Raw genomic sequence first — 16363 nt, 5'->3', positions numbered from 1 at the left:
TATTGGGATTTTTATTTGAATGTCATTAAATATAGACACTTAATTAATATAATAAATATATTTCATGTATTCAGTCTTTTCATCTCAACTGATATCTACATTATTTAAATTTTTTCTTATTTTTCCATGAAATATCTTTTCTTCACATAATTCAACTCATGTAATGCTTATGTATTTTGTTTTTTCTTTTTGTTGTGACTTGACTTTTCACATTTTCATCACACTTCATAGTTCATAATTTATAAGACAAAGAAAAATAAAGCATGCTTTTCTTCATTTTGTTTTTGTGTGTGTGTATGGTACATGCATTTGTTAGGCAAGCACTTTGCTGCTGAGCCATAATCCCAAACCAGCATGATGTTTTTTCACTTATTCTTGAGTCTATCAAACTCTTTTCCATTCTTTTTCTGGATTTAATAGGTATATGTAATCTATTAATAATAATGTTTTGTGGCTTTTCTGTCAATATTCAGCTAATTTCTACTTACTGTTTCATTGTAATCCTCACAATTTACTAGCAAAGTTAAAAAAATCATAATTCTATTAAAAAGGACCATTGCCTTATTAAAATTTAAATGAAGTGCATCTAATATTTTAAATAAATTACAATGTGAATTTAAGAGCACATTTTTTAATGTCATTTTCTTTGTATGCCTACTTTTACCAAAAAGGAAAAACATTAAGAAGAGAGGTTGACTTTTATCAGAGACTATGTCCTTTAATTGATATTCACATGTGTTTTGGTTTGCCCTGGTTGAATTTTACTCATGAGCAGTAGTGTGTCAAAGTCAGGCAGTTAGGAGCTGTCTGGTCTGGGTACAGGAGATTGTTTAGAATTTAGACCAACAACAGTGTTTTGTCTGGGAGGATATTTTATCTCTGACATTATTTAGAATTACTAGTGCATGGTTATGATAAAAAGTGGAGGGAATTTTTGTTTCATTATTGTTCTTGAGTTCTCTGTGTACAATGTACCCATTTATACTCACAGGCACAACTGATGGCTCCCACTAGGTACCTTGGTAGGCCATTACCTGTCACACCTTACCAGGTAATAGGTTTCCCCAAAAAGTCATCTTTCCTTCCTGGAACCAACCTTAGAGAACTGTTTCCAAGAACTGTTTTGCATTATTCTCTGTGTCAAATTCAGTTTATAGGTCTCTTATTTAGGGTAATTGCCTTTATACTTAAACATTTTATTTTGGGGAGGATGGGCAGACATATTACACATATCAGGATTGTCTTAATTACATTAAGTAATTAGGTTACTGCCCTTTTATTGATTTTTTAAAATAGTTTTTACTTCATTTACGAGTATATTTTTTATTTTAGATTTCATTGTCAAGACTCAACTACCTCTCAGAGACTATTCATCTGCAGACACTCTTGATTTTTACCATGGACTTCTTGATCACTCTGATGCTACTACCTATTATCCATGTCCCACTTATAGGAGCAGAAGCAAGAGATCCCTGTCACCTTGGCCTATAACCCGGGCCAGCAGGAAATAATAAAAGAAGGTCCTTGATGTCCACATCCCTAAAAGATTTCAGAGTCTCCAGTTCTTGAGGGGGGAATGTTAGGTAGCAGTCAGACATGAGCAGTAGATCAGGAGTTTAAAAAGTACTTAGCACAGGTGGGCAGAGTGGAGAATGCCTGTAATCCCAGAAACTCGGGAGGCAGAAGCAGGAGGATCACAAGTTTGAGAACAGCTTCAGCAGCTTAGTGAGGCCTGAAGTAACTTAGTGAGATCCTATCTCAAAATGAAAAATAAAAAGGACTGGGGATACAGCTCAGCACCCCTGGATTTAATTCCCAGTACTAAAAAAAAGAGAAAGAAAATAGTGCAAATCAACAGCCCTGCCTGAGTGGCGCCTCAAGCTCTGACAAAATAGCTGTTTCAGGACCTTTCCCTTCTCAGCCCTATAAACTACTCCTCTACAACAGGAGAAAGACAGATTAATTCAGAGGAGAAGCAAGATATGTTTGCTTAGCAGGCCTAATTGCTGTGCCTAATTGCTAAGACACATTAAGCAAGACTCTATACAAACAGCACAGACCAGAGATTCCAAGACTTAGGAAAAGAAGGATGATTAAAATTGGAGCCCACCCACCATAAATTCTGTAAAACCAATTCCAGTTAGGACCTGTCAGCCTGGCCAAGATGACCAAGAGTGCCCTTAGGTCCTTAGGTGATGTAGTCTGTCAATCCAGAGCTGAGGGTTGGGCAGGGCCTTCTAACAATCTCCCTCCTACCCCATAAAAGCTCACAAGGAAGTGAGTACTCCTACCCTCCACCTCCTCTCTCCCCATTCTCTTCCTTGAGGGTGCTTCCCCCTCCTTCTTTCACCTCTGGTAAACTCTGCTGTCCTTCTAAGTCCTAGGTCTTGCTTGAAATCCTCTCAAGCCAAGACACAAGACCATTACAATAAAATCTTATCTCAGATTTTATCTTATCTCCATTATTATTAGGGACCGTATATATAGAAAGGGAATTATTTATTTCTTGAAAATTTAAAGGAATTTATCCAAAAAGTTATCTGAGTATTTACTTAATAATTAAATTGTCATCAAAGATTTTTTTAAAAATTGGAATTTCTATTTCTTAATAAAGAATATAAACATTTCACTGATATTTAAAAAATATATTGACACAGCCTTTTATAATTTTGTTTTCTACTCATTTCTTTTACCAATCTTTATTATATGTATCTGGGTGAGTTCTAATGCTCCTGAATTATGATTTTCAGGACTTGGTATACTTTTTTAAGTTATTAGAATTGATCATTTGTCTGCTTTTCTGTATCCTTATTCACTGATTTATGTTATCTCTATTGATTCCTATTTTGTTTTTTAAACTTTCCTTCTCTTTCTGTATAATTAATCTATTTTATCCTCTTCTTCTCATTTAAGAGCCATTTAGGAATTAATTGGACAGTTAATGGGCAGTGGTATCATTTTCTTTACATTTTATATTATCTAACATTATTTTAGATTTTTTGATACAATAGTTATTTGGGAGCTCTAAGTTTCCATTTTTTCAATTTTTATTTTTTGATTTAATTATTACAAATTTTATTACAGTTGTTGGATATGCTCTGTTCAATTTTTGTTTGAAGATCAATGGGTAAAAATTAAGGGCTAGTTGTTGGTCTTTTTCTTCCTTTTTTATCTTCTGTACTTGATCATTAAATATTTTTGTTAAAATACATGTTTCATTAAAAACTGTATTCTTTACCCAAAGATCTCTGATTAAAACAAAAACCAAATTTGCAAATGAAAATGATCATTTGGCACCCTGGCATGGTTCAGTCAAAATATTCCTTTCTCTGTGGACTTTAGAAAACTGGAATTGGTACCATACCACTTTTTATATTTTTATGCAATACAGAAAAACCTTGATATGAATCCCAGCTCAGCTGCTTACACACTGACTGTGACCCTGAGCAAGGAGTTGAAATTCTGATCCTTAGTTTCCTTATCAGTAAAATGAGGACAAAAATAAAAGTACTTCAAGGAGTCTTGTGAGAATTCAATGAGTTACTGAAGGAGTACCACCATGTCTGCCAATAACTGGCACTAAACAAATGTCGGTTCTTCCTGCTGTCATTATTTCTGAGAACTTCTTTTAATTGATTGTTTGTGAAAGATGGATGATTCTTGTTCACTCTACCTTGAGGTCACTCTTTCATTCTGTTCCCTTGACTCTTAGTGCTGCCTCCTCCAACAGTCTGTCTCAACATCAGCAGTCGGAGGGGATTTTATACCATCCTTGGTTTAGATAGAAAAACTGCTATTCTTTTAGCACTTATATGTTGCAATTATACTTCCCTGTTCCCTGACACATGGGTTCTTCAATACTTCCTGAGCTCAAGTATGGAGGTCTCACCTCAGTATGTGTTTCTTATCTATTATACTTAGAGATTAGTGTAGACTGCATTGAAAATAGACAAAAAATGTTGAATTATGACTCATGTTTCTGACTAACTTACATTTTTACTTACTGGTCAATAAAAAAATACGTATTTTAAAAACAACTAAACCACTATGAAATATTTTGATCGATTATTTGGAAAATGTGTATTGTAGCCCAAGTTTGTGTTCTTGGTTTATTACTTAGCAATACTTCTTGATTTGCTAATTTCAAAGTGCAAAAGAAACAATATTTTCTGAATGAGGTTTAGAAAAAGCACAGTAATCATATTCTTTATTTTGCTTAGACATGGTTAGAAAATCAACATCACATTACTAGATTTTTTAATTTTAATTTTTATTTATTTATTTATTTATTTTTGGTCAAAGAATTTACACTGCAATTGCTTTTAGAAAATCCTAAATCTTTTTCTTTATTAAGAAAGTATCCATTCAGCTATTAACATGGGATCTATAGAATGTTCATTGCCATTCATTTTTTGTAGAGAGAGTTCTGTAAACTATGTAAACATACCAGTGAGCGGAAAAGGTATATATGTTACTGTAGTTTTTTGGGCAATGAGCATAAAATAAATCTGTAAGTAAATAGGATGATAGCACTTCAAATGATCTTTGTGAGATTACGAATATGGTTAAAGCTTACAAGTTAGTGAATAAACAGGTCATGAAAAGTGGTATACCTGAACTCCATTAACCATCTATCTGATCAAATGGTATAAAATAGTTCTTCCAATGTAGTGTGAATTTTCAGGTGTTATATATCACACAATAATTATTATCACTTTATTAAATGTGCAGAAAAGAAATTGAAGTTGAGAATTTATTTTATATCCAAACTGACCGTCAGGATAAAGGCCACAGGAATATGATTGTGATTATTATTCATATTTCCTGGAACCCCTATGGAAAAAGACACTAGAAAATTGAGGGGGGATAAAATTAATAGCAAATCTCAATACTTCTCATCACAAGGAACCAACATCTAATAACTGAAAATGAAATGTGATAAAGCAAGAGAGAACAATGGTCTTATAGTATTGATATATGAATAAACATTAGGAAAAATAAAACCTTCCTAAATACCAAAATGTTTATTTAAAAAGAGAAAATAAGAAAAAAAAAGGCCATTTAATGACAAACTATTTAAACAAAATATTTGAGTATTAGCAAAATATAAAAATATGACTACACAGAATATAGATATAGATACATACACACAATCTAGAAATTTCCTTTAATTTACAAAATATATACATACCTTGTAAAGGAAATTTTTAGATTGTCTGAGAAATAATCACATCTTATAGAAAGTGATTAAAGAGTGTTTTTATTTTTGTTATAAGAACTGACCAAAATATCCTAGACAAATACAAATAAAAAGATGGAAGGATTGCTATCTTGATTTCTGTTAAGATAGAATTCAGGACAAAACAAATGCAATAAAAGGAAAAAAGTCCATTTTATGATGTCAAAGACTAAAATTGAAACAATTTCTAGTATATATGCATTCAATACCACAGTAATATCTTTCATAAGGCAAACATTACAGAAATAGAAATACAGCAAAGAGAAGAGCAATGAGGAGAATTATTCCTGCAATATACTAAAACATACTGTTAAGTCTGGATTTTTAGAAACACCCAATGAAACAGAAGAGCAAGTTCATAATTTGACCCAACCATATATAAATGGCATGTATTTTCCAAATAGTATACCTTAAAGATGCAATTCAAATTAGTGGAGGAAAATGTATTAAAAAGAAAAACTGGTGGAAAATATATAGTTCAGTAAATTTTAAATGAATCCGATACATATCATAGAATTGAAGCCATGCAAGTAGCAGAAGGAAATATGGGGAAATCCTCTATATGCCGTATGAGCAAGTGTTTTAGCATTTCACACAAAATCCAGAGGTAAGAAAAATACATTTGATTACATAAAATTTAAAAATACATGACCAAGAAAAAATGAGCAAAATAAAAAAGTATGATATTCTTGCAAAAAATATTTGTAACTTACCTCATGTACCATGTTAATATTGCTGATACATACACTTCTAGACATGAAGAAAATCATCAAGAACTCTACAGAAAACTGAGCTACAGATATGAACAAATAGTTCACAGTGAAAGAAATACAACTAGACAGCAACTGTGTGAAACTATGTTCAACTTTGCTCTTCAGTGAAAAATGTGGATTAAAGCTACACTGAGATACCATTTTTCATATATTATGTTGGCAAATATCCAAAATGAAAGGACATATTTTCTTGGGGAGGCTGTGGGAAAGCTGGCATTCCCACTTATTACTGTTGGAAAAACAAAAGGTTATATAACGCATGGAGGGAAATTTGGTATTATCAGTGAAAATGGTCTAAGCATTTACCCTTTGACTCCCAGACATTTTACTGCTTTGAACTGCAAATACACTGGAAATTTTCAGAAAGAGAAATGCACAGAGTTATCATGAGACTATGAAAGCAGAAGTTCAAGCCTCATCAACAGAGAAATGACTGGCTGGGCATGGTGTCACATGCCTGTAATCCCAAGGTGAGGCAGGAGAATTCCAAGTTCAAGACCAGCCTCAGCCACTTGTGAGGCCCTGTCTCCAAAAGGGGTAGTGATGTAGTTCAGTGGTCAAGTTACCTCTTTGGTGACATGAATAGAATGGCCACATAAAGGTATACTTGCATGAGGATCATCTGTAATGATTTTATGATAAATACTGGGAGCTTAGTCATAGAATCTGACTGTGGTCTAGAATCTTTGGGAAATGATTCATCACCAATGAGGGAAGAAAAAAAAAAAAAAAAGATTTAAGAACTTTCCAGAACGGCTTAAGGAAGTTATGTGTCAGTTGGGAGGTATGGCATGAGGCTAACTGAATAAGACTTTAGGTGTTTCTGCCAAGCTTCCACCAGAATACTTCCACTTCATTGTATTTTTGGGGTCTCAATATGGGATTTTTTTAAAAATTTTATTTATTTTTTAACTGACTCCATTTTGATTCATTGTACACAAAAGTGGTATAACTTTTCATTTCTATGGTTGTACATGATGTAGAGTCACGCCATTCATATCATCATACATGTACATAGGGTAATGAGACTGTCTCATTCTACTATCTTCCTTTCCCCCTGCTCCCTCCCTTCCCTTCATTTCCCTCTAAAGTCCAAAGTTCCTCCATTCTTCTCTTACCCCTCAACCCCTGCCCCTATTATGTACATCATCCATTTATCAGAGAAAACATTCGGCCTTTATTATTTTGGGATTGGCTTATTTTACTTAGCATGACATTCTCCAACTCCATCCATTCATCAGCAAATGCAATGATTTCATTCTTTCTTATAGATGAATAATATTTCATTGTGTATATATACAACAGGTTTTTTTTTTTTTTTAATCCATTCATCTTTTGAAGGGCATCTATGTTGGTTCTACAATCTAGCTATTGTGAACTGAGCTGCTGTAAACATTGATGTGGCTGCATCACTGTAGTATGCTGATTTTAAGTCCTTTGGATATAAACTGAGGAGTGGGATAATTGGGTCAAATGGTAGGTTCATTCCAAGTTTTCTGAGGAATCTCCATACTGCTTTCAGAGTGGCTGCACCAATTTGCAACTGCACCAGCAATGTATGAGTTTGCCTTTTTCCCCACATCCACACCAACACCTATTATTGCTTGTATTCTTGATAAAAGCCATTCTAATTGGAGTGGGATGAAATCTTAGGGTGGTTTTGATTTGCATTTCTCTAATTACTAGAGATGTCGAACACTTTTTCATATACTTGTTCTTTGAAAAAGTAAACAAAATTGATAAGGGATTTTCTTTATAGAACCAAATCTGCAGTTCACAAAATAATTTGAAAACTATTCACTTAGAGAAGAAATAAAATGTTTCAATTACAAATCTCTTACACATTAAATCTATATAAGATTATGTATTCTTACTATTAAACAAATGTAGATTGCAACAAAATTCAAATATGTACATCAAACTTAAGGAAAACCTTAAGAATACCGAGGTTAAGAATTAAAGGACTCGATTCGTTCTGGGCCGGCGGCCGAGGCGACAAGGCCATGCGGCCGGCCAGGGAGTCGAAACCCCGCAGCCCCGCGCTCTTCTACCGCGCGTTCACGGCCTGGAGGTCTCTGGACTAACCGCTGCCTTTGTCCGAGCGCCTCGTCCCTGCGGTTGCCCCAGCCCCTCACGCTGCCGCGCTCCGGCCAGCCCGCCCTAGGTTCCCGAACCCTCCTTTGGCTCGTGCCGCGCGGATGCGGCTGCCGGGCCTGGGTTTGGGCTTTGAGCCGGAGGAGGAGGAGCAGCAGCGGCGCCTGGGAGGCATGCGATGGGGAACTGCTGCTGGACGCAGTGCTTCGGGCTGCTCCGCAAGGAAGCGGGGCGGCTGCAGCGTGTAGGAGGCGGCGGAGGCATTAAAAGTGTCGCTTCTGCTCCCTGAGCACATGAGCTTGGTAGCATGGAGAAGTAGCTGGAAGAAATCAATCCAAGTATTTTAGAACATGCTCCAGAGGTGAGCACTTAACTATAGAGTTTGAGAATCTAGTAGAAAGTGATGAAGGAGAGAGCCCAGGAAGCAGTCATAGGCCTCTTACGGAGGAGGAAATTGTTGACCTACGAGAGCGGCATTATGATTCTATTGCTGAGAAACAGAAAGATCTTGATAAGAAAATCCAAAAAGAGTTAGCCTTACAAGAAGAGAAGTTAAGACTAGAAGAAGAAGCTTTATACACTGCACAGCGTGAAGCAGCCAGGGCAGCAAAGCAGCGAAAGCTCTTGGAGCAAGAAAGGCTGAGAGTTGTGCAGCGATATCATCCTTCCAGCAACGGAGACTATCAAAGTTCAGGACCAGAAGATGACTTTAAACCTTGTATGAGAAATGTAAAGTCACAATATGAAGTTTATCGAAGCAGCAGACTCTCATCAGATGCCACGGTATTGACACCAAATACAGAAAGCAGTTGTGATTTAATGACCAAAACTAAATCAACTAGTGGAAATGATGACAGCACATCCTTAGATCTAGAGTGAGAAGATGAAGAAGGCATGAATAGAATGCTTCCAATGAGAGAGCGTTCTAAAACAGAGGAAGACATTCTCCGGGCAGCACTTAAGTGTAGCAGCAAGAAGACTGGAAGTAACCCCACTTCAGCCTCTGATGACTCCAACGGACTGGAATGGGAGAATGATTTTGTCAGTGCCGAAATGGATGATAACGGCAATTTCGAGTATTCTGGATTTGTAAATCCTGTATTAGAACTGTCTGATTCTGGCACGAAGCAGTCTGATACAGGTCAACAGATTCGATAGGGTGAAATTGTGTAAACTGTGTATTAGTTATGACCAAATGTTAAAACCAACTAGAATGTATAAATGGTTACGTTGAGCCTTTTTCATAAGGGGGAGGTTAGAAACCACGTTGTAAATGATTATTTTGTTAGAAAGGAGTAGAAATGATAGATCTGAATTTCTTCAGAATTAAGTGCAATTTTATCATCTGCCTTCTGCTTTTCAAGACCAATTTAATGGTTTTGTCATGTTATCAATTACATTTAATTTAACTATAGCATTCCTGTTTACTCTTATAGATTTACATATTTTAAAAAGTTCATTACTTTTACTTCAAATGCTTTACTAAGCCCATTCCATTATCTTAACTGTGAAAATATTAAAAGTATTTTTTGTTAATTCTCAGCAGATGTGAAGGGAGCATGAGCAGGGATTGTCAGATTTAGAATAGTATTCCTTTTCCAGCATTATTTACTTCTATGGCTTCTTTGGATTTTATTAACTAGTATTAAGCACAATTAATTTGCATAGATGACCCTACAAAATGCTGAAGTATCTGTTTCTTTCTATGTTTATTGTATAACCTAGTATGATGATGTTGATTCAATCTGAACAAAAGATAATATGATAAAAATAAACTTTAGAGTTTGGACATTTAAGTTGGTAATAAAAATTATATTTAAGGAAATATGTATATATTTAGGTTTTTCACTTCCTTTTACATGCAACTATATTGGCTTTAAATTGATATATTAAGTTTTTAGGTTTCATTATTTTTTTAAATTCTGTATCTCCAATGAATGATCTTAGATTTTACATAGAACATGTTCTGTGAATGACTTAAGAAAAGAAAACATAAAAAGGGTAATACGGGTATTTAAATAAAATCCTTTCTGGTATGAAAGGTTCCATTGATTTTATTACACTTTCCTTTGCCTTGTAGTACGAGGAACTTAAATGGGATGGAAGTAAGTATTTCAGTATAAATATATATAACTGCATTTTGCAATAGACAGTTAACTTCCCTTCTCATTGAAATTTATGTATCAATATCAAAGGCCTGGGATATGAAACATTCCCTAATTGCTTTCCTTGATTTTGCTGAGGATTGAGTATGATTTAATAAGCAAACCAGGTTTTTTTTTTTTTCTCCTTATTGTGTTTTTCTTTTCTTTTTCTTACAACAGTGACAAGGCATGTTCTCAAAAATATAGGAAGGTCCAAATATAAATAGTAACTTAAAGTTCCTGCTGTACTTAAAAAAAAAAATCATGTGGCCCTTTCAATATTTGAACTGCTAGGCAATGAATCTGAAGTTTTTTGTTCTTTTTAATCTCATAGAAATAAATATGACACTTTAATATGTAAATATAATACATTAGTAAATGCTTTTATTTATATCTGTCAATATGAGTTGTAGCTATGTCATTGGAAATATTTTAAGGTACTCTACATTCACATTGCCTGTGTTAATGCTTTTTAAAGTTTATATACATCAGATGTATATTTTTGGTTCGGCAAAAGCTACTATTGTAATTTTTCTTGGCTTTTTGTTCATAAAAATTTTTCTGAAGGAATGGTAACTTCTCAAGGATTGTGAATAAACACATTTTTACATTTAAAGATAAAAAAAAAAAAAAAAAAAAAGAATTAAAGGACTCCTCCCCGCCCGCCCGCGCCCCGCCCCATGCCCCGCCCCGCGCCCGCCCCTCCCCGAGCCGCGGCTGTGCCCCGAGTGGCGCTCCCCAGGGATGGCCCGCGAGCCTCGGAGCTCTCGGCGGAGTGGCTGCGGCCGCGCTCCGTGGTGCGCGGCGGTGGCGGCGGCGGCGGCGCGTAAGGCCGCCTCTGGCGGAGCGGGCGCCAATACGTCTGATACCAAGGTAAAAGTTGCCGTCCGGTGGGGCCCATGAACCGCCAAGAACTGGAACTGAACACCAAGTGCGTGGTGGAGATGGAAGGCAACCAGACGGTCCTGCACCCTCCTCCTTCGAACACCAAACGGAGAAAGGAAACCTCCCAGGCTTCTCACTGTGCTCAGTACACCTGGAGGACTCCGTGGTCAGTGGTGGGGCCCGGTGGAGGTGACTGACCAGCGACAGGCGTACAGATGAATGGAGGGCTTGCTCCTGCCTTTTTGGGAAAGCAGTGAAGTGCCCGTGAACACAAATGCTGTCTACAAGGCCACCAGTCGTGTCATTACTATAGCAGAAGTGGCCTCCCCGAGTCTGGCCAGGCACCTGAGGATTCGCGCTCATTGCTCTGGGCTGTTACTTGAAGCAGTGATTTATGCAAATACAGTTTCACAAGATTAATTCATCAGCAAGTTCCTCTAAAGTTGTAAATTCTCAGAGTACTTTGGCATAATAACGAAAGATTAGGAAAATCAAGACATTCTGACTGAAATCTCAGTGTGGTTTTAATTTGCATTTCTCTAATTGCTAGATATGTTGAATAATTTTTCATGTATTTGTTGACCATTTGTATTCTTTTGTAAAGTGCCTATTCTATTCTTTTTCCCATTTATTGATTGGATTCTTTGTTTTGTTTTGTTTTTGTTAAGTTTTTTGAGTTCTTTATGTATCCTGGAGAGTAATGCTCTGTTTGAGGTATAGGTGGCCAAGATTTGTCCCGTTCTATACACTCTCTCTTCACATTCTTGATTGTTTCCTTTGCTGTGAAGAAACTTTAGTTTGATACCATCCCATTTATTGATTCTTGATTTTACTTCTTGCACTTTAGGAGTCTTGTTCAGAAATTTGGTTCCTAAGCCAACATACTATAGAGCTCTAGTAACAAAAATAGCATGGTGTTGGCACCAAAACAGACATGGAGACCACTGGAACAGAACAGAAGACACAGGGACAAACCCACATTAGTACAGTTACCTCATACTAGACAAAGATGTCAAAAGCATACACTGAAGAAAAGATAGCTTCTTCAGCAAATGATGCTGGGGAAAATTGAAAATCCTTATGTAACAGAATGAAATTTAACCCCTATATTTCACCCTACACAAAATCAACTCAAAGTAGATCAAGGACCTCGGTATTAGACCAGAGACCCTGCACCTAGTAGAAGAAAATGTAGGCCCAACACGCCACCATATCAGCTTTGTGTGTGTGTGTGTGTGTGTGTGTGTGTGTGTGTGTGTGTGTATGTGTGTTTTCTTTTATATCAGTTAAGGTGCTGATAGGAAACAAAGCTCAATCCTTGAGATTTCCAATAAGCAGACTGTCGTAAAGGGAAGTACTGCCACACTGAAGGTTGAATGGACAAGGGAAAGGAAAGACATTTCCTCTTAGAGTTTCCTGGGACAGGTGACTTGTGGTGGGTGGAGCCCCCAGAGCAGGAGTTATGTGTGTGGAAGAACACAGCTATTGCCAAAGACAAGGCACCAAAGAATCGAAAGAGGGAGGGTGAAGAAATGCTTTGACATTCCTTTTATCCTTTGGATCTTTTCACTGACAAACCTCAAGGAAAAACCAGACAGAATTTTCAGGCACAGAGCAGGGAACAGAAAGAATGACTCTGTCGGCAGACAGGAAAATTCAGAACAACCATTGAATCAATCTGCATATTTTTAAAATTGACAACACTGCTTTTTTTTTTTTTTTTTTTTTTCACATTCTAGGAAGCTCCAAATACCAGAAGGCAAATTACTCTTTTGCTTTTGGTTAGGAGCAGATCTCCTGGAACTTGGGGCACTGAAATGATGGGGTAATTCAATAACATTTATTGTAATATCTTTATATCTTTTAAAGACTCATGTTTTTCCCCAGGATTGAATCATGGCGCCAGTATTTATTAGATTGACCAACTTACTTTACTTCTATAAAAAATTTTCCCACTTAACAAATGGTAAAAATTCATAGAATTATCAGGAAAAAGATAAATAAAATAATTTATGTTTAGTAATCATCACAGTGATCAGCTAATTATAAGTATTTTGTAAATGTTAACTCTAATTATTAGAAGTTATAAATTTGGCTATTTTAACTATGTAGGTTTGGCCTATAGTAATAATATCTACGTAATAAATTATGAAAATTAAATGAATAAATAAATGTAAAGCACTTAGAAAAAAATCCAAAAGCTATTATTGTTGTTGTAATTATTATTAAAAGTCATGCTTTGAGAACGTAGTCACTGAAATTTTTTAAAGCTCATAATACATTGCTGTGTTTTTTAAAGTAAGAAAAGAACATGTACAGTATGGTCCAATTTTTGCAAAAACTTTATGTACCATGGTGCCCAGAGAAGAACTTTATTTTAGCAAAACAACTACATCTTAGGGTTGCTACCTGTTAATACTAGAAACAGCACACCACCATGAAGCATGACTCTGTTTTGAAAGGACACTAGAATGGCCTTTTAATTTATTCATTATAGAAAATGACCCTCTTCATTGACTAGTCCACAGATCTTGAGAGGGAACCCTTGTGGGATTCTCTGCTATAGACTGTGGTTACTGACTTTAGGAGTAATGATGTCTGATGCTCATTTAATTATCTACTTTGGCATCATAATTCTCTTATGATATAAAATTCGTCTTAAGCCTCAGGCTGTTTAAAGAGGCGTTCTATCTATTTTTTGAGGGAGGTTATTGACAAAAGGTGGTATTTAATCGAAATTGGTGATGAAAAACTTGTGACTATGAGAACTATGAAGAACTGTACAATTACAAAAGAAAGAAATTTCTAAACTTGAAAAACTTCAGTCCTTTGCTTGCTTCAAGCATTTATGTTGAATGCCTGAATGCAAACGTTAAGTCGGAAAAAGATTGAGGATTTAATGTAAATAATTTACCATCACTTCGATGTGATATATAAAGATTTTACAAAGATTGACAGGCAGACAATAACAAAAGAACATCTAGATTAAATGTCAGCATTCTGAAATGCTGAAGACAGTGATTTAATTTTCCAGAACAAAATGAAGTTTGGTGGAAAAAAAAAGTCATAAAATATGATGCAAATGAATGTTTTATGCTACAAACTATGTTCATCAATTGCATTCTAAACTACAGCTCATCAATTGCATTCTAAACTACAGTATTTTTTTTTCTGTCTTCACTGTAAGCACTCTGCTTCAGACAATCATGGCTACAAGGACCATCTAAAACCCTTCAATGGTTTCAGTTTACACTTGGAATGAGAACTTCATGCCCTAATGTTTAAAACCAGCAGACTTGCTCCTGCATAACTCAAACACTGATCTAAATTTCTTCTACTCAGTGACAGGACACCAACTACCCTTCAATAGGAGACATTCCTCCCTACATTGGGAACTTAACACATCTTCCTTCAATCTGGAATACTTGCCCTCAGGATCCCTACATTGCTGGCTTTTTTTTTTTTTTTTTTTTTTTTTTTTTTTTTTTATTCTGTTCTCAGTTCAAAAGTCAACTTCTCAGAACAGCTTTCCTAGATCATCATTTCTGAAGTCCTTTAAGAAATATTTTTTCTGAAGTTCATATCATCATATGAAATTATATCTTTTAAAAAAGTTTTCTGCCTTGCTCAGTGGGAAGCTTCACTGGAGGTGCAAGATAGACAGCTCAGAATCTCTATTGAGATGCAGAGATAACTAGAACTTGGATAGGCTGACCAGCTGGCCAGAGACATTCACTATCATCTTCCATTCCTGTACCATTCACCCTTCCTACCACTGGAAGTCCAGATTTGATGGAACACAGACCAAAGTACTGTCTTTTCTATGGGTATTGCCCTAGCCCAAAATTAGCAAACAAAAATATCAACAGCAATCTGTGGTGCTCAGGGTTCTCCTTACAGAGTTCACCACATCAGCTCCTCCTGACACACACACACACAAAAACCACAAGAAAAAGTATACTAAGTATATTGCAATCTGCAAATATACCTAAAAGATAAGACAAGATACACATATTTACATGTGTGTATAAAAAAATACCATAAATTAGAACTGGAAAAACAAGTTATTTAATACAAGAAACCATATTGCACTATTAAAAAATGGAATAGAAAAAATTACACAATGCAATGAGTAGACTAAAGAGTAGGAAGGATCCAAAGGTAGAAAAAATTATCCAGAGCTGGAAGAGTAGATTGAAAAACATGCTCTGCTAACAGGAAGAAAGGGGGAAAAAGGTGAAAAAAAAATAAAATAAAAAGGGACATGCAAGATAAAAATTGAATTACCAAATCTAGAAAATAGGTGTCCCAGAGGAAAGTAAAAGAGTAGATAGAATTAAAAATTCCAAGAAATTCCCAGATTCAAAATGAAAGACAGAAGACCTCAGACTGAAAATACTTGTGGAGTTCAAAAAAAAGAAAGCCCACACCTAGATATATATCGAAGAGAAAATTTAAGTAAGTTTCAAAGAGAAAGAGTAGATTATCTGAAAAGATTAATAATCACACTGACATCAGACATTTCAACTCCTACACTAGATTTAAGAGGCAGTGGATCATGATTTTAGAGTCAACTAATTTCAAAACTAGAACTTGAAATACAATTATTTAAATGAAGAACATTAGAATCTGGGCAAACATCTTCAAAAAATATGTCACACATTGATCCACTTTTAAAATGCTTAAAAAAATGCAAGGGTAGTTCAACATTAAAGTTTTGTCATTATAATATGCCAAAATAACAATCCTTTTTCTATCTCCTATAGCAGTGGCAGCTAAGGGAGGTGAAATGGTTAAGGCTGGGCTGCACTGTGAACAGATCCACAAGATAAATGAGGTGAGGAGACAGCACCATTGGTTCTATGCGGTGTCCATCTTTCTTGCAGCTCAGCAAACAAGACAGCAACACGTTGATTTACAGTAAAAGGGCCTATCTTTGCAACCAGAAGGGTTGGAAACTTTATTTTTTTTCTGATGAGAGCAAATCACTCTTTTAAGAAAGTCACTGAGCATCTAAAGAGAGGCTTTGAAAAAATAAGTTGATGAAATAGGTGGTTCTTCATGTGTCTCCTCAAAGAGCATCATAATTTTCAACTTTATAATAGCCATTTTCTCCCACCTTACTGGTCCTAATGCAACTCAGGTGAAAATAGACTTAACTGTGGACAATCCTGAAATGGGGAGAGCTAAGTGGAATCTATGTTCCTGGTCTTCATGTTCTTAAGGCA

At 35.7% G+C, this 16363-nt stretch overlaps 1 protein-coding gene and 1 pseudogene across 2 annotated transcripts in view; one reads left to right on the top strand and one right to left on the bottom strand.

Moving 5' to 3' along the window:
* Window positions 1-16363, bottom strand: part of LOC306660237 (uncharacterized protein) — a gene marked incomplete at its 3' end in the record, with an annotated part of 493624 nt that overhangs the window by 223668 nt on the left and 253593 nt on the right. The gene's annotated exons all lie outside the window — the stretch shown is intronic.
* On the top strand, window positions 8004-10869 carry LOC306659106 (AP-1 complex-associated regulatory protein-like; annotated as a pseudogene). Its single transcript has 2 exons — window positions 8004-8348; window positions 8413-10869. The product of its transcript is annotated as an AP-1 complex-associated regulatory protein-like (transcript).

This window comes from Sciurus vulgaris (assembly GCF_902686455.1).
Source record: "Sciurus vulgaris genome assembly, chromosome: 4".
NCBI lineage: Eukaryota > Metazoa > Chordata > Mammalia > Rodentia > Sciuridae > Sciurus > Sciurus vulgaris.
This window is presented reverse-complemented; position numbering and strand designations above follow the sequence as displayed.